General features: G+C 40.6%; 1 non-coding gene across 1 annotated transcript; it reads left to right on the plus strand.

Moving 5' to 3' along the window:
* Positions 1–281: 281 nt before the first annotated feature.
* On the plus strand, positions 282–334 carry LOC111962906 (U7 small nuclear RNA). The gene has a single exon (XR_002877191.1). It is a non-coding gene; the product is annotated as a U7 small nuclear RNA (small nuclear RNA).
* The last annotated feature ends 26,875 nt before the right edge of the window (positions 335–27,209 follow it).

The raw sequence follows: 27,209 nt of genomic DNA on the forward strand, positions 1-27,209 counted from the left end.
CACAAAAAAACACTGTAGTAAATACAACAGAAATGTCTGCAAAAATACTAGTCTGCAAAAACACAACCTTTTGTTACTACAGTAAATACTACAGTATTTAGTTTGCATATACCCTGCCCCCGCATCCCCCATATCCCAATGTGTGCCACTCGTAAGTGAGAAACCTACATGCCTTCAAGTATAAACCATATATTGTGTCCCCTACAGGTTATTAAAAAGAACAGACGCTCTGAACTCTCTGTTCAGAACCTAGTCCTACCTACCTACCTACAGGTTATGGAAAATGCGCTCTTTTAGTATTTCTCCAGTAGGTTTCCTCAAGAAGAAAGCCTACGCTTCTATGTCAAAGATATTAAAACAAAAATGCCACAGTAAATGCTACAGTATACGACGGTCTCCAAAAACACTACAGTAATTGCTATAATACAGTCAGTGTATACATATATTTTTAAATAGTACAGTATTTATACTACAGTAAGCTGTAAATACTACAGTAAAGTCTGCAAAAACACTACAGTTAATACTATAGTATTCCTACCATAGTATACACTAGGGCTCCCGAGTGGCGCAGCGGTGCAAGTGCAAGAGGTGTCACTACAGTCCCTGGTTCGAATCCAGGCTGTATCACATCTGGCTGTGATTAGAAGTCCCATAGGGCGGCGGACAATTGGCCCAGCGTCATCCAAGTTTGGCCGGGGTAGGCCGTCATTGTAAATAAGAATTTATTCTTAACTGACTTGCCTAGTTAAATAAAAAGACACTATTAGCATTTTTTCATGTTGTTCCACCACCCACCCCCAGGTGCACCCTGAGGCCCAGCTAAGGCTCTAACATTAACACAGGGTAGTCACCAGCTTAAAAACAACATGTTTTTACTGCAGCCCCACCACCACCACATTACAAAACTAGCCGGTGAGTAAATGTATACACATTTAAAATCTAACGAGACTCTCTTAGGTTGTAGAGCCCCGTGTTGTTTTCTGAGACACTAATCGAAATGTATAAATGCTTCTTCACTTTTCGAGCACTGAAAATACAGTACAGCTGTGAATATTCTTAACGCCATGGCAACTTAGGTACATATGAATCCTATAGCCAGCCGTGATGAGATGCGACAACATGAAACAATTATGGGCGACAATAGGCCCAATCAACCATCCATGTCCGCAGACAGAAATACATACACACGCCTATAGCTAGCAGAGAAAAACATCTTAACATCTGTAATTACACAGAGAGCGCTTCAGTCCAAGCCTCAAGATAGGTATGATCAAATGGAATATGACTACACTGAGTCCATGAAACATATAAAGGGGGTTATGTTAGGGGAAGTTTTTTTGTTCAACATTATCCTGCTAACCCAAGTGTCTCTCAGCTCTGTGTGGGTTGTCATTTGGCCGGGGATGAATCAAACACATCAGGGAGACACAACTTTTATTTTCGCCTCTCAGACGAGTGGTGGGGCACACGTTTTAAAAACATTACGTTGAGATTCAGACAGGACACTTGTGTCAATGGAAATACAGTCCCTCAGACGTGGTTGGGTTGGTTGTTTTAACACCCTGGGTCTGAGCCCCCACCTAGGCCCCCATCCCCTGTCTCAAAGCCTCCACACTCAATCTGGTCTCAGACTCAGCACCACTCCCCTTACATGACTGGCCTGGACCACAGAAAACAGTACACGCGTTCAGTGCAGCATGGGTCTACTCTATGAAGATCTAGTCACTGCAATGGTCTGTGTACAGGATCTTAAACAAAAATATATTTGTGTACATGTCAATATATACCTCACTTCAATTGTGTGTATTTATTGTATTGTTTACATTATTTTGTGTGGTATTCGTGTTAAAGTGATCTCTCTTTTTGTCTCTTCTGAATAAATTGTATCAACTATACTGAACAAAAATAAACACAACATGTAAAGTGTTGGTCACATTTTTCATGAGCTGAAAAAAAAGATCCCATAAATTGCTGACGAGTATTTATGTCTGTAATGAAGCCCTTCTGTGGGGGAAAAAATATATTCTGAATGGCTGGACCTGGCTCCCCAGTGGGTGGACCTGCCTCCCAAGTGAGTGGGCCTATGATTATTTGGGGGCTTATGCCTTATTTACATATTTTCAGACCCTTGCTATGAGACTCGATATTGAGCTCAGGTGCATCCTGTTTTCATTGATCATCCTTGAGATGTATCTACAGCTTGATTGGAGTCCACCTGTGGCAAATTCAATGGATTGGACATGATTTGGAAAGGTACACACCTGTCTATATAAGGTCCCACAGTTGACAGTGCATGTCAGAGCAAAAACCAAGCCATAACGTCGAAGGAATTGTCCGCAGAGCTCCGAGACAGAATTTTGTCAAGGCACAGATCTGGGGAAGGGTACAAAACATTTCTGCAGCATTGAAGGTCCCCAAGAACACAGTATCCTCCATCGTTCTTAAATGGAAGAAGTTGGAACCACCAAGACTCTTCCTAGAGATGGCCGCGCAGCCAAACTGAGCAATTGGGGGAGAAGGGCCTTGGTCAGGGAGGTAACCAAGAACCTGATGGTCACTCTGACAGAGTTCCAGAATTCCACTGTGGAGATGGCAGAAACTTCCAGAAGGAGAACCATCTCTGCATCACTCCACCAATCAGGCCTTTATGGTATAGTGGCCAGACGAAAGCCACTCCTCAGTAAAAGGCACATGACAACCTCTTGGAGTTTGCCAAAAGGCACCTATAAATGGTGCATGAGAAACAAGATTCTTTGGTCTGATGAAACCAAGATGGAACTATTTGGCCTGAATGCCAAGCGTCACGTCAGGAGGAAACCTGGCCCATCCCTACGGTGAAGCATGGTGGTGGCAGCATCTTGCTGTGGGGATGTTTTTTAGTGGCACTGAGACTAGTCACAATCGAGGGAAAGATGAACGGAGCAAAGTACAGAGAGATCCTTGATGAAAACTTGAAAATAGCTGTGCAGCAAAACTTCCCATCCAACCTGACAGAATTTGAAAGAATCTGTAGAAACTCCCCAAATACAGGTGTGCCAAGCTTGTAGCGTCATACCCAAGAAGACTTGAGGTTGTAATTGCTGCCAAAGGTGCTTCAATAGAATTGAGTAAAGGGTCTGAATACTTATGTAAATGTGATACTTCAGTTTGTTATTTTTATACATTTGGGGAATTGTGTGTAGATTTATGAGGGGGAGGAAACTGTTTAATCCATTTAACAATAAGGCTGTAACGTAACAAAATGTGGAAAAAGTCAAGGGGTCTGAATACTTTCCGAATGCACAGTATTTACAAAAAAAAGGGATTTCTCTTGTATTTCATGGGGGTTATTGTGTTCCCCTTTGTTGTCCTCTATGTAATCCCTAATACAGATGTGACAGTAACAGACACTGCGGTATGGAGTCATAGACCTTGTCTTGATGAAGTGTCCAGACAGCATAAGTGACAAATAACCTGCAAAGTTCGTATATCCTGCAAAGCTAGACGCTTAATAAACTAGTAACAAATGTGCATGTTTTATTGACAAAATGCACTGACGTAAAGTGTCGCTTTTCAAGAAATGTGTCATCAACATCTGTCATGAACATTTTGAGTCAATAACATTTTTTTTTTAAATACAAAATATGTAGTTTTACTCTGAGAGTAATTTGTAAGAGGAATATGATACATTTGTTACAGAGCCATATTGAAAAGGTCTCACTTCCATGTCCTTTTGTACTCTCGAACAATGTGCTCTGGTGAGTAACATTTTCCAATATTTTTATTACATTCAATATGGCAAATAAACATAAAACTTGACCAGCCCTCCTTGCCCCTATAGTCTGTTTTACAAAGAAATCGAGAATGAGTCTAGGGTGACTGTGACATGGCGTTTGGATGAGAAGTATGAACCTTGGGAAGGCAACACATCTTAGAAGTGGAGCTAAGGAGCTCATCCTTCTCCAGCCAGCCAGGAACACATTCAGATGATATAACAACCCTTCAAGGTCAAACTATACCCCTCCCTCCATATCTCCCTCGCTCCCCACCACCCTCTCTTCCCTTCTCCCCAGTACATGACACCCTGTCCCTTTCCTTCCCTTCCCACCCAAGCACCTGACACCCTTCCTACCCCCTCCCTCTCTTGTACCTTACACCCTTCCTCCCTCCATCCCTCCTTTGTACCTTACACCCTCTCTCTATCCCTCCCTCCACTCTTTCTGACACCCTGGCTGATTCCTGATTTTCCACCCTAATTCCAAAGTGTGTACCTGCGCACTTTCGTGCACCAATTTAGCAATGGTGGAAACTCCCTCCTGCTAATCCTTACACTAAACCTTTTCTTTTAAATCTATGACAGGGAGTGTGCAAGTGCATACTTCACGAGAAGGGTGGAGAATTGGGACATAGCCCCTCTCTGTCCCTCCTGAACTTCCTTCTGCAGGCCATCTGCCCCCCTTACCACCTCTCCCACTCCCGTCCAGCTCTCCCACCTACTCAACGGGTGCTCACACACACCCAGGCACGTACACACACACACTCCACACAGCTCAGCACTGTCAACGCACTCCACAGGGATCCCACCGCAATACCACAGATCAACACCAGGGGGAGTCTCACCATCTCAGGCTGCACCTGGAACAGAACACGGAGGAGAAGTTAAGAGTGACATTTGAAACACTATGTAAATCTATGTAAATGACCATTCACGATATACAGTGCCTAGTGAAAGTCTACACATCCCTTGCACACCATCTTCACATTTTGCTGCCTTAAAATTAAATCTAAAAAGGATTACAGATTTACACAACCTATTCCACATTTTCACAAGTGAAAGATATTTTCAAAATTCATAGAACAAAAATGAAGATGTCTCGATTGCATGTCTTTACACCCCAGAGTTAATACTTATTTGAAGCACCTTTGTTTGGCAGCCTGCAGCATCATTTTGAAAAAAATTCTATCAACTTTGCACAACTCTTAGGGCAACATATGTCCATAGTTTTTGTCAAAATTGCTCAAGCTCAGTAAATTTAGTTGGGAACTATTGATGGACGGCAATATTCAAACATTGTCTCTGATAATTTAAGTCAGGACTGAAACTAGACTACTCAGGAATACTGGAAACACCCCTATTGCTCTCCATCCATCACAACCAAATTTACTGAGCTTGAGCAATTTTGACAAAAACAATGGGAGATATGTTAATCTGAGAATTGTGCAAGGTTGGTAGAATCTTATTTTAAATTATTCACAGCTGTCGTGGCTGCCAAAGGTGCTTCCACCAGTGGCAGTTGGTGCCATTTAAGATGAGGGAGGCCAATTCTTTTTCTTGGTATGTTTATTCCCGTTTCGTTCCATTTGCTTCAGTTTAATAAAGTTTTCACTTGTGGACTTCAGTGCACAACACATCAGCTGTCTGTGACCAGGCGGAAAAATCTTTCCAAGCCAAACCTTCATATCATAACTGCTAACTGCTACACACAGCCTACATCCTTGTCACCATTATTAGCTAACGTCATAATCAAGATATCTATTGTCATATCTATGAATCAAAATCAAATACAATTTTATTTGTCACATGTGCCGAATACAACAGGTGTAGTAGACCTTACAGTGAAATGCTTACTTACAAGCCCTTTAACCAACAATGATTTAAGAAGTTAAGAAGAGAAATGTGTAAAAAGAGAAATAGGAAATAAAAGTAACAAATAATACATGCAACAAATAATGAACCATGTGACAATAAGACATGGTGGTCTGTCATTAGAGTTTGATCCCCTGTTTCAGGTTCATATCTATGCATGGCGGCACCACAGAGGGATGTCACGGCACACTGTAGCAGCACTATAGTCAGAACAATGCTTTGATCTGTGTATTGCCCCCACCTGCTGGTAGGAAAGATATATTGTAATATTCCTCTTCCACCTGACTCGCTCGCTCATGTGTGACCGAAAACTACCATGGTATGTTATAGAAGCGGCCAGACAATTTTTCACTTATTTTTGAGAAACTTACCCCAACCAGCGATTTACTTCCTCATCCTCTTTGTGCAGTACGGGGGCTCTGAATAAACATGAACACATTTTCCCAAAACACATAAACACCTCATTTTTATTATTCCATTTTGTGTGACTCGAGCAGTTTCCCCTATCCAGCTGTTTCATTTTCCGTGTGTATAACATTGCGGATAAAATTCGTAATGACACAATTTCATGTGTACAACATCTAAAGACCCTGCATAACTATACTTTCAATTTCTAAAAGCACTTATTTGAGTGTTTTAGCAGAATTTGTTCATGTTTTTTCAGAGCCCTTGTACTGCACAACGAGGATGAGGAAGTGAATCGCTGGTTGGGGTAAGTGAAATCACAAAGAAAAGTGTCAGAACCCTTTTACATAAATTGTTTTGATTTGGTTGTAAAAAAAGCTAGATTCCCCTTTGACATACAGGTCACTAATTCAGTAGTCTTTTAAAAGCAGTCATGGTAGTGACAGCTTGGTCGTGAACGTTGTTAATGTTGCACCATTACACATCAGGGCCGCAGGGTGGAAGGTCTGTGGTGTACTGTCTAATTCCATGTTTATGGTCTGCTTTTTATAACACAGAGAGAGAGAGAACAGATTGGGCTGGGGCTGCTGCTGCCCTGGCCACAGGCACACTGAAATATCATCATGCACCCTCCTCCCTCACTCCTAGTCCTAACCCTCCTCCCTCACTCCTAACCCTAACTCTCCTCACTCTGCTACTTGATGCCTTGTATACCATCCACTCATCTGGCATGCCCTATAGTTCTGTACAGCTCGAGCGACATCACAATGCTGTTTTTATTTACTTTCATTGACTAATCAGCTGTAAAAGCAAATTGCTCGTCGAAGATAATAAATGTCCTCTACTCTACTGCCATAACACAGAAGGTTATAACTTAAACCTAAATCATGCGCTCTCAGCCATACTCATACCCATCTGGCAATTCCTCAGTTCTGTTCAGCGAGGGCAACATCGGCACAGACCTACTCTAGAACTCCTTTACCCGAAAGGTGAATGCAAGCTTAATAAATGTAGCTGTACGCATGTGCATGCGCTTGGGTGGAGTAAGATTTTTTTATAAGTATAATGGGTAGTGCAGTGGTTTCCAAACTTTTTCTAGTCCCGTACCCCTTCAAACATTCAACCTCCAGCTGCGTACCCCCTCAAGCACCAGGGTCAGCGCACTCTCAAATGTTGTTTTTTGCCATCGTCGTAAGCCTGCCACACACACATTATACGATACATATATTATACATAAGAATGAGTGTTTTTGTCACAACCCAGCTCGTGGGAAGTGACAAAGAGCTCTTATAGGACCAGGGCACAAATAATAGTAAAATAATCAATAATTTTGCTCTTTATTTAGCCATCTTATGTATAAAACCTTATTTGTTGTTCAAAAATTGTGAATAACTCACCACAGGTTAATGAGAAGGGTCTGCTTGAAAGGATGCACATACCTCTGGTCGGGTGGAATCGGAGAGAGACTCAGTCTGAAATCATTTTCCACACACTGTCTGTTCCTGTATTTCGTTTTCATGCTAGTGAGGGCCGAGAATCCACTCTCACATAGGTACTAGTTGCAAAGGGCATCAGTGTCTTAATAGCGCGATTTGCCAAGGCAGGATACTCTGAGCACAGCCCAATCCAGAAATCTGGCAGTGGCTTCTGATTAAATTGTTGCAATTTCGATGAGGCTCTCTTGTTCTGATATCAGTAAGTGGACTGGAGGCAGGGTATGAAATTGATAACGACTCCAGTTGTTTGTGTTCCGTTTTGGGAAAATATCTGCGTAATTGCGCACCCAACTCACTCAGGTGCTATCACATTTGACATTCTCTGTAAGCTTGAGTTCATTTGCACACAAAAAAACATACAATGATGGAAAGACCTGTGTGTTGTCCTTGTTAATGCAGACAGAAAAGAGCTCCAACTTCTTAATCATAGCCTCAATTTTGTCCCGCACCCTGAAAATAGTTACGGAGAGTCCCTGTAATCTTAGATTCAGATCATTCAGGGGAGAAAAAACATCACCCAGATAGGCCAGTCGTGTGAGAACCTCTTCATCATGCAAGTAGTCAGACAAGTGAAAATGATGGTCAGTAAAGAAAACTTGAAGCTCGTCTCTCAATTCAAAAAAATGTGTCAATACTTTGCCCCTTGATAACCAGGGCACCTCTGTATGTTGTTAAAGCATTACATGGTCCCTGCCCATATCATTACATAATGCAGAAAATACACAAGAGTTCAGGGGCCTTGCTTTAACGAAGTTAACAATTTTTACTGTAGTGTCCAAAACGTATTTCAAGCTGTCAGGCATTCCTTTGGCAGCAAGAGCCTCACGGTGGATGCTGCAGTGTACCCAAGTGGCGTGCGCGCGTTACCACTCCACTGTCTCCCTGTCATGGCTTTTGCACCATCAGTACAAATACCAACACATTTTGACCACCATAGTCCATTTGATGTCACAAAGCTGTCCTGCTGTCCTGGTTTGCAGTGGTTTGCAGAAGAGGATGTCTTCCTTAATTGACCCCCCATAAACGTAACGGACATATACCAGGAGCTGTGCCAGGCCCGCCACGTCTGTTGACTCATCCAGCTGTAACACATAGAATTCACTGGCTTGTATGCGAAGCAGTAATTGTTTCAAAATATCTCCTGGCATGTCACTGATGCTTCGTGAAATAGTGTTGTTTGATGAAGACATTGTCTGTGTAGTTTTTTGGGGCCTTTTCCCTCAGCCATATCCACGGCAGCAGGAAGAATTAAGTCCTCCACAATAGTATGGGGTTAGCCTGTTCTAGCCACTCGGTAGCTCACCATATAAGACACTTCTAGCCTCTTTTATTAATGGTATCTGTTGCTTTTATACATGTCTTACTACTCGAAAATCATTTTAATTCTCGCTCAAAAAACTCCCTTGGCTTATTTTTCAAATTGGCATGTTTCGTTTCTAAATGTCTGCGCAAGAGTGAAGGTTTCCCGCGAGAGAGTAACGGTTAATGTGATTGGATGTTAATTATTTGACTAGGCTACCTGTATTTGACATTGTGTTGTTATTTCGCTGAACACTAGATGGTTTAATTACATTTTTGGCAGTGAAATGAGGCTACTCAGGCGAGATAAAAATATCACCCAAATGTATAGCCATGTTGGAAAATCTAAATGGACCGTTTGAAAATGTGAATCACATTTTTATTTGGCGTACCCCTGACGGCATTATGCGTTCCCCAGTTTGGGAACAGCCGGGCTAGTGGCTACATACTGGTAGTAACTCTTCACCCAATGTTTAAAAACTTTTATTGACTGCCAGATGTAAAGCAAATTGACGCTCTGAGATAACAAATCTAATCTATTCTACTCTATCAAACTTTTAGTGTAAACAAAAATGACCTTCTTAGCGCCATAACACAGACGGTTATAACGTTAACCCAAATCCAGTACGGCACAACTAGACATTACAGGAGGGTGTGCACTGTGCAATTTACTCAACATGTCTCAAACGTTAACAGTAGCACATACTCACTCACACCAGCTACTACACTTACTTTTTCGAATAACAAAATTCCAAAACCTTTGATGGTACTTTGAAGATATTACACTGAATGTAATACAGTTATAGATCTGTGTTGTAATTGCACAGTTTCAGGTAGTGCCCAGTTCAAAGTGTTTTCTCTCCCTACTCATTTTTGGTGGAGGTTCTAGTTCAGGGGGAATGTGTGTAGCCTGGTGCGAGGGCTGCTGCTGGTGGAGTGCTGGGAGGGAGGGAAGGTGGGAGGCAGGGAAGGGGGGAGTGTGGGAGGCAGGGAGGGAGAGAAAGTGTAAAGCAGGGATGGGTGGGTTGCAGAGAGAATAAGAGGGCAGGGAGAGCTGTTGGTGGGTGGCTACTGGTGGGTGCTGCATGCAGCCTGCTGGAATAGGGTGGGAGGCTACTGGTGGGCGAGCATGGATCACACTAGGAAGATTAATTAGCCTCTGACAGTGAGAGCTAACATGGCAGGGCCATCTGGAGTGTGTGGAACTTTAGGAGACTCTAGAATCGTGCTGTGTTCTTATTGATGAAACACTGTCCCTCCAGACACCATGCAAATGACAGACTGGAGGGCAGTGGAGCAGGACATACATCAACGAAGGTTGCGACATTTATTATAAAACAGAGAAAGGTCATGCAGCGGTCATTTACAGAGTATCACGTTGAAAGTCGGATGTTGTTGCAACTGTGAACATAGACCTTTGTGTATTTGCAAAAATTGCCGCATGAGGGCGGTGCGCACAATTTGGTTGCAGAACACGGGAGAGTTCTCATAGAACGGCAACAGAAAAAGTTTCCATTTACATGTCGCTTATGAGTGCATTTCACAATACTTTTGGATGATAATTGGATTTTAAGAATCGTACGAATGGCCTGATATAAGGTCCTGATTTAATGTTTGTGTCATCATCGCAAATCAACTGCATTATACTTAAAAAACAATAACTTCAACCAGTAAAATGGCTCTTTGGCTAGCTTTGTAATCCAGCCTATGTCAATGAGCGTTAGCATTCTAGTCAACTGCTGCACCCAAAATAGGTATTTTGCGAAGATCACAACCAAATATAATCTTAGCGACTGTTTAAACAATAATCAAAACAACATTGTAAGTGTATGAGAACCCAAAAAGAATTTGGGGTTTAGAAGTAAAAATATTTTTTAAATTTACAGTCAAAAGACTACAATAGCCACAAGGCTGTTTACAACCTAATCAACCATTACTGCAGTTGTTTAATATAGCAGTCAACCTATTTCCTGTAATCTCAAAATGATTAAATGTTTTGTTTTATGTAATAACGTTTATTTTAAATGTCTACTTCAAATGGAGTACACTTTGTTAATAAAATGTATTAAATCATATGAAATAATGTCATTCAAATAAGTTAACTCACCCACATACGTAAAATTCCTGGATGCCCACTACAGCATCAAAACCATGCTGCATCATGGGTAAATTGTGACCTACTGACTGATCTACAAATAACATTGAATCGTTATTTATGATTCAAAGTGATTTGTAGATTAGTCCGTCTTGCCTTTAAAGTCGGCTGCAATGTTGAACACACCCATGGTTTAATTTAGTTGTGTTTTTCTGGTCAGGCAAGATGACGCAACAACCAATGGGTGAATTCCTGTCGGTTCACGCTTGGTTCACTCACATGAAAAAAATACTATAGTGTATACTATGGTAGGAATACTATATAATTCACTGTAGTATATTTGCAGACTTTACTGTAGTATTCACCAGTAGCGGTGCATCGGTAAAATGCAGTAGAGGTGCGTAAGTAAAATGACTGAGGAAGCAAAGCCAGTAAAAAAATCCATATCACAACCTGTTGTGATAATTGCGTTGTTTGCTCTATAACCCATTTGTTCATACGTCACCGATATCTACAATAAGGCCTTGACAACAGTCACACAGTGGCAGAATAAATTCAACTACACATACAGTTGAAGTCGGAAGTTTACAAACATCTTAGCCAAATACATTTAAACTCAGTTTTTCACAACTCCTGCCATTTAATCCAAGTAAAAATTCCCTGTTTTAGGTCAGTTAAGATCACCACTTTATTTTTAGAATGTGAAATGTCAGAATAATAGTAGAAACAATGATTTATTTCAGCTTTAATTTCTTTCATCACAATCCCAGTGGGTCAGAAGTTTACATACACTCAATTAGTATTTTGTAGCATTGCCTTTAAATTGTTTAACTTGGGTCAAACATTTTGGGTTTAGGGTAAATAAAATCCAGTCTTACTTTATCAAATGCCTTTTCAAAATCAGCTATAAATACCACGCCTGGCTTCTTAGATGTGTCATGATGTTCTATAATTTCTAGTAGTTGTCGTATATTATCTCCAATGTATCGTCCATGTAAAAAACCTGTCTGATCAAGATGAACAACAGCTGGTAAAACAGTTTTAATTCTGAGTGCTATGCATTTCTGTTAAATCCCATAACAATTTCGCTAGTATTTTTGCATCACAACATTGAAGTGCAAGGGACCTCCAGTTTTTTATACAGACTGGGTCTTTATATTTTTGTTTTATTAATAGAGAAATCAGACCTTCCAGCTGAGTACCTGACAGACTACCATTTCTATAGGAGTAGTTAAAACAATCTACCAATGGAGCTTTTAGTATATCAAAAAAGGCTGATATACCTCTACCGGTATGCCATCAAGCCCTGGGGTTTTCCAGACTGAAAGGATTTAATAGCCTCAAAAAGTCCTTCCACTGTAATTTGGCCTTCGCACTGATCTTTCTGTACATTTGTTAATTTTCATTTTTTTGTATTATTTGGAAAGAATTCCTTACTGTAATCTTCATTCGGTGGGAGAGGATGAGACAGAAAAGAGAACATCTGCCTAAAATAATTAGCTTCCTCTTTTAAAATATAATTCTGAGAATCATAGATGACTCCGTCTTCAGTAACAAGTTTCTGCAAATTATTTTTGTTAGCATTCCTGTATTGGAGATTCAGGAAGAATTTTGTGCATTTTTCTCCATATTCCATCCAGTTTGCTTTATTTTTGTAATAGATTACATTAAATTGTTCTTGAATAAGTTCCTCAAGTTCTTTTTGTTTTTCCTCTAACTTATTTTGTATCTCTGTAGTATCGTTTTTATTGCTATCTACCTGTACTATTAGTTCATGGATTTCCCTTGTTAGTCTTGTCTCTTTAGCCAGAAACTGCTTTTTTATTATTGATGAATATTGAATTGAATGACTCCTGAAGGTACATTTAAAGGTATCCCAAACAATAAGGGTATTTGCTGAACCTATATTATACTGGGAAAATGCAGTTATAAATTATTTTCTCTTAGTTAAAAATAAGTTGTCCTCCAGTAAATTTACAATATCCCCGTCCACGTGGAAAATCTATAAGAGTTATGTGAATGCCAATTAGATGATGATCCGATTGCATTCTGTCTCCTATTAAAACTTTTTAAACCTTTGATGCAAGAGAGAAAGAGACAATAAAGTAGTCAAGACGACTAGCTTGATTAAGTCTCCTTCATGTATATCTCACTAGGTCGGGGTTTTTAAGTCTTAAAATATACACTATTTCTAATGTGTCCATAATATTTGTGATTTCCTTAAGGGCACGGTGATGATGGTTTGTAGAGTGATTACCTTTACAGTCCATTGAGGTACTTAACACTGTGTTATCGTCTCCTACCATAATGATTAGATCATGTGTTGCCTGTAAGTTCAAAAAATTGGTATAAATGTTTTCAAAGAAGTGTGGATCATCCTGACTTGGACCATATAGATTAACGAGCCAAATCTCTTTTTCGTCCACTTTCATATTCAAAAGGATCCACCTTCCTTGTGAATCATTCCTGACTATTTGCACATTGAGATCGAAATTTTTGTTAATTAATATCATCACAGCCTTTGAGTTCCTTTGGCCATGACAGAAAATTATTTCACCACCCCATTCCACGCAACTTCATCTAAAGATGTAGAGTGAGTTTTCTGTAAACAGTATATGTTATATTCCTTTTCTTTTAGCCATGTAAAGACTGATATAATTTTTTTATAATCTGCTAAACCGTTACAATTATAACTGGCTATACTTATGTTATATGGTGTTCTTTGGCTTGCAAGCCTCCCCCTTTTTCCTACAAAAACAACGATGACGTATCGTTATGGCCAAACAGTTCTATTTTTGTTTCATCAGACCAGAGGACATTTCTTCAAAAGTACAATCTTAGTCCCCATGTGCAGTTGCAAAGTGTAGTCTGACTTTTTTATGCGGTTTTGGAGCAGTGGCTTCTTCCTTGCTGAGCGAACTTTCAGGTTATGTCGATACAGGACTCATTTTACTTTGGATATAGATATAGATACCTGTTTCCTCCAGCATCTTCACAAGGTCCTTTGTTGTTGTTCTGGGATTGATTTGCACTTTTTGCACCAAAGTAGGTTCATATCTAGGAGACAGAATGCGTCTCCTTCCTGAGCAGTATGACGGCTGCGTGGTCCCATGGTGTTTATACTTGCGTACTATTGTTTGTACAGATGAACGTGGTACCTTCAGGCATTTGGAAATTGCTCTCAATGATGAACCAGACTTGTGGAGGTCCACAATTGGTTTCTTTTGATTTTCCCATGATGTCAAGCAAAGATGCACTGAGTTTGAAGGTAGGCCTTGAAATATATCCACAGGTACACCTCCAATTGAATCAAATGACTTCAATTAGCCTATCAAAAGCTTCTAAAGCCATGACATAATTTTCTGGAATTTTACAAGCTTTTTAAAGGCACAGTCAACTTAGTGTATGTAAACTTCTGACCCACTGGAATTGTGATACAGTGAATTATAAGTGAAATATTCTGTCTGTAAATAATTGTTGGAAAAATTACTTGTGTCATGCACAAAGTAGATGTCCTAACCGACTTGGAAAAACTATAGTTTGTTTAACAAGAAATTTGTGGAGTGGTTGAAAAACTAGTTTTAATGACTCCAACCTAAGTGTATGTAAACTTCTGACTTCAACTGTATGTAGTGCTTATGAAGGATTTATGAAGTCTTTTGTAAACTGAACGTAATTTAAGAAATGTCTAAATAAAAAAAATTGTACCCCCATATCATACACTCACAAACTGAAAATATATCATGTGTACAATTAACTGGTTAGAAAGTTGTCTCCAACATCACTTTCATTTGTATCCCCTGTAGCTTTAAAATCGTAGCAAAATTGGTTCCTATTTCAGTCACGTCTTTGGCCACGTTCACATGGGTCAAACATAAACAACATAATGATTGGTTGACAAATAGTGGCTCCACAATGCAGGTGATGGCTGCATTTTGCAGTTCTTGAGAAGCAACTGCATTGACTTGAAGGCGACTTAATCAAAAACTGCATGATCTTTGATCACAAGATTATTTTTAACGTTCATGCAGTCGACATGTAGTCGCAAGTCGGACAATTTTTATACCCAAAATGCAACAAACGTTGAAAGTTTGATGGTCACCAACTTGACAAATGTGATCACCATGAACGCGCCCATTCTTTTGACTGCCCCTAAAAAGCAACTAATTCCTTAGAAAAATGGCCTGTGGCATCGATATACTAAACGTCACAACTACTAAACGAAGGTTGGGTTTCAACTACAATTATGTCAAGAAATCATGCCCCCTCCACGTGCAAATCGCCCTTCCACCCACTTCACTACCCTTCATTGAATGGGGTCCGTTGTTTCATCGCGTTCAAGGGACCACTGGTCTTATACAGGTTGACCATGCCTCACAGCCAAAGTTCTATGTTTTGCATGCCCTGCCAAAGGACCCTAGTATGCGGTCCCCAAGTCTGCACCAGTAAAGCTAGCTAATTATACTCAGCACCGGTGGGTGCTTTACAGCTACATCTGTAAAGTGCAGAATTAGGGTTTACACTAGTTACCACAGCCACAAAGTCAAAATTGGCTATATCGTAAAAAGTTGTATTTTTTGGTCTTAATTTAAGGTTAGGCATAACGTTAGCAGTGTGGTTAGGTTTAAAATCACATTTTTAAAAGAGACATTTAAGAAATAGGTGGGCTTTTTTGACTTTGTGGCTGTGGTAACTAGTGACCCGTGTTACTGCCCTGATGACACCGACGGGCTTCATCAACAACGGTAATATGTGTCATGTGATTTCCGTCTAAATTGACATTCCCAAAAGTAACTGCTATTCATGTGAATTTACATGATTCTCACATGCAAAAACTTGGTATATTTGGAAAGACGACATATGGGAGATTATGAGGAAATTATCAGAAAAAGTCTTATTTGTCAAGCTATTAGTGAATTATTGATGACTAGAGCTGGAAACACATCAGATGGCTTCCACAACATGTGAACAATATCAGAAAAAAACGGGATTGATAGACCTAACAACTATAAATGGGCAGATGTTTTAGTAAGTGGTGTCAGGTGAGGTCACAGGTTGTTTCCAAGTGTCCATAAACCTCTCTAAAGTGGCATGCCTGTAAATTAGATAATTCCAGTGCTATTACATATTTGCAATCCCTAAATGCTATTTGTTTAGTATAAAAACACAATTTCTACCGTATACCTCACTCGAACATTGTGGTGGTGTTATGGGTTATCCAGGGTACATTCAAGTGTCCTTTCAACCTCTCCATAGTGTCCGAATGTGGTAATTGCACTGTTTTTGTACACTGGAAGTGCCTAAAAGTTATTGTTCACTATAAAAACAACATTTCTACAACACTAACCTCTCTCAAACATTGTGGTGGTGTCAGGGGACAAGTGTTTTTTCAACCTCTCCAAAGTGCCTGAATGTTTAGCCTAGGCATATCCAATGTATTGATTCCACATACAAATGAACTGTTTACAAAAACAATATAAAAGCAACAGAGATAAATAAAAATATATATAAAAGTGTCTTATCAAACACAAACTTAAAAAAGGCGCAAAAAAAGAAGTAAGCTGAGCTATTTACAAATGCCATTTGTGTTCATTTTACATCCAAGGTGTAGATTATTAAAGTTCACCACAGCTTGTGCATGTCGTGATAGTCTTTGAAGCAGTCCCTCTCTGCCAGGAAACAAAAAGTGTGGCATTTCACCCTTTTCCCCCCTGTGTTTTGTGTAATGCTTGCAGTTCCTCCTTTTGTCTTTTGGCATGTGTGTTGGATAGTGGCGCTCACCTTGAGTGGGGGGTCTTGTGATGGTTGTGAAGTTGCTTTGGGCCCCCATTTTAGCCATTCCAACACCAGCTGCTCTCGGAAGGCCAACTGGGAGAAAGGGGTTTGAACTTTTGCTTTGGCCATCTGCTTGTGGAGAATTAACTTTAGCAGTTACTGTAGTAATGTCCACTCCCTCTGCCTCTCCCTCTTCTTTGTTGAGGCCTAGATCTCCTCCCTGCTCCACACCTCCAGATTAACTTGCAGAGAGGGCCTGCAGTGGGGGTGGTTGAAGAGGAGTGGGGTCTTTGTCGAGTGGTGTATTTTTTTTTAATTAAAACTTTATTTACAACCAATTCTTATTTACAATAACCGGCCAAACCCGGACGACGTTGGGACAATTGTGCACCGCCCTATGGGACTCCCAATCATGGCCGGTCAAACCAGGGTGTCTGTAGTGATGCCTCTAGCACTGAGATGCAGTGCCTTAGACCGCTGCGTCACTCGGGAGCCCTGATGGATGTAGAACCATCAGACGGGGTGATTGAAACTGCAGTGGGGGTGGTTGAAGAGGAGTGGGGCCTTTGTCAACTGGTGGATGTAGAGTCATCAGATGGGGTGATTGACATAGTAGTGGGGGGTGAAGACCTTGACCAGCCAGGGCGCTTGCTGGGAAGGGCGGCTCCCAAACGTCATCATCCAAATCCTCTGCATCCTCCACTCTGTGGTGAATAAAATAAAGGGATATGTTGTTGTAAGACACACAGAATTACAGTTGTAAAGTAAAAACACCAAGCCTAAACTTTATCTGTACAGTGACTCACATAGAAGGTGTGAAACACACACACAATGCAAACAGTAACACTTTGGAGACAAAGCAGAGGTGAGAACAACAACTTAACAATGGCCATGAGAGTTTAGTGGCCTCTCCAAAGTTACAAGTATGAAACTTAGAACAGCAAACAGTTAACTAATATGAAACATAGACAATAACTACTTTGGAATTATATAACATTGAAATGAATTGTTACATAGGCCGATGTAAACTAAATCCAAAGCACAAAAAGCAGACAACTTATAAAAGCAAAATACATATAGTAAATTAGCTATATAAAGTCATGAAAATAATTTACTTACAGATCTAAAAGTAGATCCAATCCTTCTAGAAAGAAATTTGGCTTGTCACCCAAAACCCTGACAAACTTTTACAGATACGCAATCGAGAGCATCCTGTCGGGCTGTATCACAGCCTGGTACGGCAACTGCACCGCCCTCAACCGCAAGGGTCTACAGAGTGTGGTGCGGTCTGCACAACGCATCACCGGGGGCAAACTACCTGCCCTCCATGACACCTACAGCACCCAATGTCACAGGAAGGCCAAAAAGGTCATCAAGGACAACATTCACCCAAGCCACTGCTTGTTCACACAGAAATTTGGCTTGTCACCCAAAACCCTGACAAACTTTTACAGATACGCAATCGAGAGCATCCTGTCGGGCTGTATCACAGCCTGGTACGGCAACTGCACCGCCCTCAACCGCAAGGGTCTACAGAGTGTGGTGCGGTCTGCACAACGCATCACCGGGGGCAAACTACCTGCCCTCCATGACACCTACAGCACCCAATGTCACAGGAAGGCCAAAAAGGTAATCAAGGACAACATTCACCCAAGCCACTGCTTGTTCACACCGCTATCATCCAGAAGGCGAGGGCAGTACAGATGCATCAAAGCTGTGACAGAGAGATTGAAAAACAGCTTCTATCTCAAGGCCATCAGACTGCTAAACAGCAATCACTAACTCGGAGAGGTTGCTGCCTACTTTGAGACCACTTTAATAATGTTTACATATCTTACATTACTCACATCACATGTAAATACTGTATTTTATACCATCTATTGCATCTTGCCTATGCCGCTCGGCCGTCACTCATCCATGTACTTATATGTACATATTCTCATTCACCCCTTTAGATTTCTTAGGTAGTTGATGGCGAATTGTTAGATTACTCGTTAGATATTACTGCACTGTCGGAACTAGAAGCACAAGCATTTCGCTACACTTGCATTAATATCTGCTAACATCTGAATCTCCAATACAGGAATGTTAACAAAAATAATTTGCAGAAACCCGTTACTGAAGACGGATATTTTAAAAGAGGAAGCTAATTATTTTAGGCAGATGTTCTCTTTTCTGTCTCATCCTCTCCCACTTAATGAAGATTACAGTAAGGAATTCTTTCCAAATAATATGGTGATATTTTTGATGATAGCTGCAATGTAAAACTATGATTTATACCTCAAATATGCACATTTTCGAACAAAACATAAATTTATTGTATAACATGTTATACCACTGTCATCTGATGAAGTTGTTTCTTGGTTAGTGACTAATTCTATCTCTATTTTGTCGGTTTTGTGAAAGCTACCTATGCGGTAGAAACATGGTGAAAATATGCGGTTGTGTGTTTGGCTATTGTGGTTAGCTAATAGAAATACATATTGTGTTTTTGCTGTAAAACATTTTAAAAATTGGAAATGATGGCTGGATTCACAAGCTGTTTAACTTTCATTTGCTGTATTGGACTTGTGATTTCATGAAAATTATATTATATGATATCCCTGTCCCGTTAGGCTAGGCTATGCTAGTCAGCTGTTTTGATGAGGAGGATCCCGGATCCGGGAGAGAGAAGTGGTAGTTAAGGAATCACAAATATTATGGACACATTAGAAATAGTGGATATTTTAAGACTTAAAAACCCCGACCTAGTGAGATATACATGGAGGAGACTTAATCAAGCTAGTCATCTTGACTACTTTATTGTCTCTTTCTCTCTTGCATCAAAGGTTTAAAAAGTTTTAATAGGAGACAGAATGAAATCGGATCATCATCTTATTGGCATTCACATAACTCTTATAGATTTTCCACGTGGACGGGGATATTGTAAATTTACTGGAGGACAACTTATTTTTAACTAAGAGAAAATCATTTATAACTGCATTTTTCCAGTATAATATAGGTTCAGCAAATACCCTTATTGTTTGGGATACCTTTAAATGTACCTTCAGGAGTCATTCAATTCAATATTCATCAATAATAAAAAAGCAGTTTCTGGCTAAAGAGACAAGACTAACAAGGGAAATCCATGAACTAATAGTACAGGTAGATAGCAATAAAAACGATACTACAGAGATACAAAATAAGTTAGAGGAAAAACAAAAAGAACTTGAGGAACTTATTCAAGAACAATTTAATGTATCTATTAAAAAATAAAGCTAAAGCAAACTGGATGGAATATGAAGAAAAATGCACCAAATTCTTCCTGAATCTCCAATACAAGAATGCTAACAAAAATAATTTACTGAAGACGGAGTCATCTATGATTCTCCGAATTATATTTTAAAAGAGGAAGCTAATTATTTTAGGCAGATGTTGTAACGTCCTGACCAGAGTTTTATGTGTTTTGCTTGTTTAGTGTTGGTCAGGACGTGAGCTGGGTGGGATTCTATGTTGTGTGTCTAGTTTGTCTGTTTCTATGTCCAGCCTAATATGGTTCTCAATCAGAGGCAGATGGTAATCGTTGTCCCTGATTGAGAATCATATATATAGGAGGCTTGTTTTGTGTTGGGATTTGGTGGGTGTTTGTTTCCTGTCTCTGTGATTGTCTGCACCAGATAGGTCTGTCTCGGTTTTGCACATTTGTTATTTTGTATTGTTGTTTGTAGTGTTTCACTTGTTCTTTATTAAACATGTTAACACTAACCGTGCTGCACTTTGGTCCTCTCCTTCACCCTGGAAGAAAACCGTTACAGATGTTCTTTTTTCTGTCTCATCCTCTCCCACTGAATGAAGATTACAGTGAGGAATTCTTTCCAAATAATACAAAAAAATGAAAATTAACAAATGTACAGAAAGATCAGTGCGAAGGCCAAATTACAGTGGAAGGACTTTTTGAGGCTATTAAATCCTTTCAGTCTGGAAAACCCCAGGGCTTGATGGCATACCGGTAGAGGTATATCAGCCTTTTTTGATATACTAAAAGCTCCATTGGTAGATTGTTTTAACTACTCCTATAGAAATAGTAGTCTGTCAGGTACTCAGCTGGAAGGTCTGATTTCTCTATTAATAAAACAAAAATATAAAGACCCAGTCTGTATAAAAAACTGGAGGCCCCTTGCACTTCAAAATACTAGCGAAATGCATAGCACTCAGAATTAAAAGGGTTTCACCAGGTATTGTTCATCCTGATCAGACAGGTTTTTTACATGGACGATACATTGGAGATAATATACGACAACTACTAGAAATTATAGAACATCATGACACATCTAAGAAGCCAGGCGTGGTATTTATAGCGGATTTTATTTATAAATGCCATGATTTTTTTCAATTTTGATAATTCTCTTATAAAATGGGTAAAAATAATGTATAGCAACCCCAGGTGTAAAATAGTAAACAATGGCTACTTCTCAGAGTTTTTTTAATTGTCAAGAGGACTTAAAGAAGGGTGTCCGCTGTTACCATATCTATTCGTTATGACCATCTAAATGCAAATATTTTGCTTTATCTGGGATGCTAAATCAGACAAAATAAAGCGTGCCTATCTATATAATGAATAATATGAAACCTCTCTCTAAAAGCTTCACTTATTCAAAAGTTTTACTTGAACCCTAAATGGTTTTCAAGTAGATTACTAAAAAAAGCCTTTTTGCCTTTCGGCGGATTGCCATGTCTCATTTTCGATTAATTGAAAAATATACTTTTTCAAAGTATCTCTCTTTTTCAAACAAGCATTGCAGAGCTGGCTACAATTTCCATTTCATCCACCTGAAAAGATAGAACAAATATTATGGCTGAACTCAAATGTGCTGGTTGACAAAATACCTGTATTTAATGGAAAGATGTTTGAAAAGGGTAATTTGTTCTTAAATTATATTGTAAATTGGAATTGTAGAGTTATGTCCTTCATGGAGTTATCAGAATTGAACGGGAAGGTATGCTCAATGCAAGAGTACAACCAATTGATTACAGAGGTAGGGAACTGGTCTGTCTGCCCAATATAAAGGACCAAAACTGGCAGAGGAATAAAAATAGCAGAAATAGGAAAGTATACCAGTTTCATTTGAGGACCAGGATGTTGACAATTGTGCCATACATATTGCAAAATAGTTGGGAAGAGATTTTTGATGTACCGATTCCATGGTACAAAGTGTATGAGTTGATATATAAAACAACACAAAATTCAAAACTTCGTGATTTTCATCTAAAATTATTATAGAAGAATTCTATATTATAATAGAAGAACATCTTTGCCACCAACAAAATGTTGAATATTTGGGGCATAAAATCATCGAAGCTCTGCAGATTTTGTTGTGAGGATACAGAATCAATAGACCATTTATTTTGGTATTGCCCTCAGGTAGCCTGTTTCTCGTCTCAGGTTCAGGAATGGCTGAAAATGCATAGCATTGATCTAAAATTGACCCTAGAAATAGTACTGTTAGGAGATCTGGAGAGGCCGAGTCAGTCAATTACTAACGTACTAATACTCTTAGTAAAAGTATTTATCTTCAACTCGCAATCTGTGGATTCTATTCGACTAGAAAGATTGAATGTTTGTTAAACATCACAGCATAGTTGAAAGATACGTATGTGTTGCTTAGAAACTCGAAGAGGGTGGCCAGCAGAGATAGATGGGATGGGCTGAGGGAAGCTGAGAGTTGGTATGTGGAATTGGAGACAAGTGGGAGTGGAGTTGCTGTGCGGGAGATAGAATGATGGTCAAAGATTAAAAGTCAAAATAAAACATAATAAAAAGTACATTTGAATGACACTGAGGGGCAGTGTTTTTACAACTAATGCTGGTTTACCTGAGGCTGATGCCATGCAGGTGTTTGTACACATGCATATACACACACTCTCATTCAAATAAACGTATATAAGTACACAAACATACATGTAATAGTGCCAGACATGCACACAAACATATACTGTTGACATTGCTGTTATGATTTTAGTTGTCCTTGATATCCTTTGTTTTTATTTTATTTTTGTTTATTTTATTTTTTGCATTGTTGTTTTCTGTTTTCTTCTGTCTTTCTTTTTTCTCGTTAGTTCATTCACTTGGTTGTTGGTGCATTATGGGGGTTCTTGGGGGTGGGGAATGGAATTAATTTTATTTTTTATTTTTATTTTTCTTCTTGGGAGGGGTCTTGAATGTTTGATGGACTGTGGGAGGGGTCTTGAATGTTTGATGGACTGTGGGAGGGGTCTTGAATGTTTGATGGACTGTGGGAGGGGTCTTGAATGTTTGATGGGCAGCTATTGGGGAACTGTGGGGGGGATCTTGGAGGGTTCGGGTTCACATTTTTTGGCCTAGTGGGAGATCTATCAACATGCCCTTGAGCAGGGCATTGACCCTGGATGCTTCTGTGTGTCGCTCTGAATGGGAGCCTGTTGGATGACTGGTATGATGTAGTTGTTGAGAGGCTTCACTGCAGGTATATTGTATGTTTCGGATATTCAATAAAATATAAATAAAAAAACATTTTTCTTAAAAAGGGAAATTAGTTCCCAGAATGATTGAGGTATGAGTGTGATAATTGTTGGAGTAAAGTAAATTGATAAGGTATAATTAAAAGTAAAATTGAACAGTAAAAGTAATTATGAAGACCCAGTCTGATGATAAGAATGTGGTGAATGACAGAGTCGAAGGCCTTGGCCAGGTCGATGAATACGGCTGCACAGTATTGTCTTTAATCGATGGCGGTTATGATATCGTTTAGGACCTTGAGCGTGGCTGAGGTGCACCCATGACCAGCTCGGAAACCAAATTGCATAGCGGAGAAGGTACAGTGGGATTCGAAAATGGTTGGTGATCTGTTTATTAACTTGACTTTCGAAGACCTTAGAAAGGCAGGGTAGGATAGATATAGGTCTGTAACAGTTTGGGTCTAGAGTGTCTCCCCCTTTGAAGAGGGGGATGATCGCGGCAGCTTTCCAATCTTTGGGGATCTCAAACGATATGAAAGAGAGGTTGAACAGGCTAGTAATAGGGGTTGCAACAATTTAGGCGGATAATTTTAGAAAGAGAGTGTCCAGATTGTCTAGCCCAGCTGATTTGTAGGGGTCTAGATTTTGCATCTCATTCAGAACATCAGCTATCTGGATTTGGGAGAAGGAGAAATGGGGAAGGCTTGGGCAAGTTTCTGTGGGGGTTGCAGAGCTGTTGACCGGGATAGGGGTAGCCAGGTGGAAAGCATGGCCAGCCGTAGAAAAATGCTTATTGAAATTCTTGATTATCGTAGATTTATCAGTGGTGACAGTGTTTCCTAGCCTCAGTGCAGTGGGCAACTGGGAGGAGGTGCTCTTATTCTCCATGGACTTTACAGTGTCCCAGAACTTTTTGGAGTTTGTGCTACAGGATGCAAATTTCTGTTTTAAAAAGCTAGCCTTAGCTTTTCTAACTGCCTGTGTATATTGGTTCCTAACTTCCCTGAAAAGTTGCATATCGTGGGAGGCTATTCGATGCTAATGCAATACGCCACAGGATGTTTTTGTGCTGGTCAAGGGCAGTCAGGTCTGGAGTGACCCAAGGGCTATATCTGTTCCTGGTTCTACATTTCTTGAATGGGGCATGCTTATGGTGAGGAAAGCACTTTTAAAGAATAACCAGGCATCCTCTACTGACGGAATGAGGTCAATATCCTTCCAGGATACCCGGGCCAGGTCGATTAGAAAGGGTCAGGATGACATCTATGAGGGTGCCCGTGTTTACGGATTTAGGATTGTACCTGGTAGGTTCCATGATAATTTGTGTGAGATTGAGGGCATCTAGCTTAGATTGTAGGATGGCCGGGGTGTTAAGCATATCCCAGTTTAGGTCACCTAACAGTAGAAACTCTGAAGATAGATGATGGGCAATTCATTCACATATGGTGTCTAGGGCACAGCTGGGGGCTGAGGGGTGTCTATAACAAGTGGCAACAGTGAGAGACTTATTTCTGGAAAGGTGTATTTTTCGAAGTAGAAGCTCGAATTGTTTGGGCACAGACCTGGATAGCATGACAGAACTCTGCAGGCTGTCTCTGCAGTAGATTGCTACTCCACCCCCTTTGGTAGTTCTAACATGGTGGAAAATGTTGTAGTTGGGAATGGAAATGTCAGAATTTTTGGTGGCCTTCCTAAGCCAGGATTCAGACACGGCTAGGACATCAGGGTTGGCAGAGTGTGCTAAAGCAGTGAAAAAAACAAACTTAGGGAGGAAACTTCTGATGATAACATGAATGAAACCAAGGCTTTTACGGTTGCAGAAGTCAACAAATGATAGCACCTGGGGAATAGGAGTGGGGGCTACAGGGCTGGGGGCTACAGGGCCTGGGTTAACCTCTACATCACCAAAGGAACAGAAAAGGAGTAGGATAAGGGTACAGCTAAAGGCTATAAGAACTGGTCGTCTAGTGCGTTGGTGACAGAGAATAAAAGGAGCAGATTTCTCTGCGTGGTAGAATAGATTCAAGGCATAATGTACAGACAAGGGTATGGTAGGATGTGAGTACAGTGGAGGTAAACCTATGCGTTGAGTGACGACGAGAGAGGTTTCGTTTCTGGAGGCATCAGTTAACCTAGGTGAGGTTTCCGCATGTGTGTGGGGTGGCACGAAAGAGCTATCTAAGGCATTTTGAGCGGGACTGAGGGCTCTATAGTGAAATCAAACAAAAACTAGCCAAGACAGCAGTAGACAAGGAATATTGACATTAGAGAGAGAAATAAAGCAATCACAGGTATTGATCAGGGGAGCTAAGACAACAACGGGTAAATGGTGATGAATGGGAAGAGCGGGTAAGTTAGGTACGTACAGGACCTGAGTTCGAGACTGGGGCCGAAAGGTAAACAGAATGAGGTACCGTGTTATTGAAACAGTCCAGGGGGCATCAGCGGTGTAGCCCGAGTGATCATAGGGACAAAAGAGCAGCAATAGGTGAGTCAGGGTGCTGTTTGGTAGTCACTACTACGCTAGTCGAGCAGGGGACACAGCGTTCAGAAAAGCTAGCGGGCCGGGGCTAGTAGATGATTCTTTGGCGATATCGTAACAGAATAGCCTGTTGAGACCACATCGGGAGATCACGTCGGCAGTCCAGTCGTGATGGATCGGCTGCACTATAAGCTGCACAGTTTTTTGTTTTTTGCTGGAGGAGGGGAAAGAGGATACCGTGGAGGTGGAGGTCTAGCACGAGGCCAAGGAGGAGGAAGAGGCATGGGGCGAGGAGCGCAAGGCACCTCTGGAGGGAGAGACTGGAGCTGCTACAACTGTGGCAAGCCAGGACATTTTCCAAGGGACTGTCCTGGTGATGGAGATGACCAGAGTGAATGGCCAGGACCACCTGAAGATATAAGGGTTGGAAATTCCTTTGGTGGGAAAAGAACAGGATGAGGTGGAAATAGAAGAAGACTCCGATGATGAAGAACCACAAGAAGCATGCCAGATGCTGGAACTTAACACCTTTTGACTGAAAATCCCCTGATAGAAATTGAAATACTTGGCCAGAAGATTCCATTCCTAGTAGACACTGGGGCTGCTATCTCAGTGTTGAAACAATCTGGCCTGAAAGTAATCCCCCCCCCCCCAAAAAAAAACAAAAATCCGCACTGTTGGAGCATCAGGAATTCCCTCTGAAGAATGCCTCACTTACCCCCTACACGTTAAATGGGAAGATGGAAGTTAGAAACAAGGATTTCTGTACTCTTCCGCCTGCCCTGTAAACCTCCTGAGAAGTGATCTGATGTGCAAGATGAACCTGTCTGTTGCGTGCACTGCTGAGGGCTTGTCCCTCCGTTCCCCTACAAGCGGGATATACCCGTCCATGTCCCAGTGTTATTATGCCTGGCATTTGAACAATCCTGCACAGAAGCTGTCGCCTCGTGTGAAGAAGACCCTAAATATCAACAAAGATGGACAAAGCAGAGAAGCAGAGTGGAAGTGACAATTGATGGACTATACTATGGTGAGGAATTTACAGAGTTTTTCTGTCTGATGCGCAGAGATCAATGTATGCAGTACTGGGCGCTGTCCCACACTAGTATGTCGAAAACCCCCAATTGACAATGGAAAGATGTTGTATCTTGTTGGGTTACTACTCAAACGATACAAAAAAGGAACCTACTCCTACCGAAAGTGATGGTCATGTCCCGAGATAACTCCCACATACCATGGCTGAATGAAGTGTCAGCTCTAGGCTGTCTCCAAGACCGATATTGGGAAGATGAGAGGTGCCACTCTGGTGAAAGTTGTCCCGAAGAATAATCACAGACCATATAAAGCTCAGTACCCTCATTGCAAAGAAGCAGAAAATGGTATTTTTCCCATCCATCAGGCCCTGGTTGAAAATGGGGCTTTGATCTGATGCCCAAATTTTCCCTGTAACACCCATATTTGACCTGTTAGGAAGCCATCTGGTGAATATGGTTTTGTACAAGATCTTAGAATAGTTAATGATGCTGTTAACGCAAGAGCACCCCTGGTGCCGAACAC

This window comes from Salvelinus sp. IW2-2015, linkage group LG4q.1:29 (genome assembly GCF_002910315.2).
Source record: "Salvelinus sp. IW2-2015 linkage group LG4q.1:29, ASM291031v2, whole genome shotgun sequence".
Classification (NCBI taxonomy): domain Eukaryota; kingdom Metazoa; phylum Chordata; class Actinopteri; order Salmoniformes; family Salmonidae; genus Salvelinus; species Salvelinus sp. IW2-2015.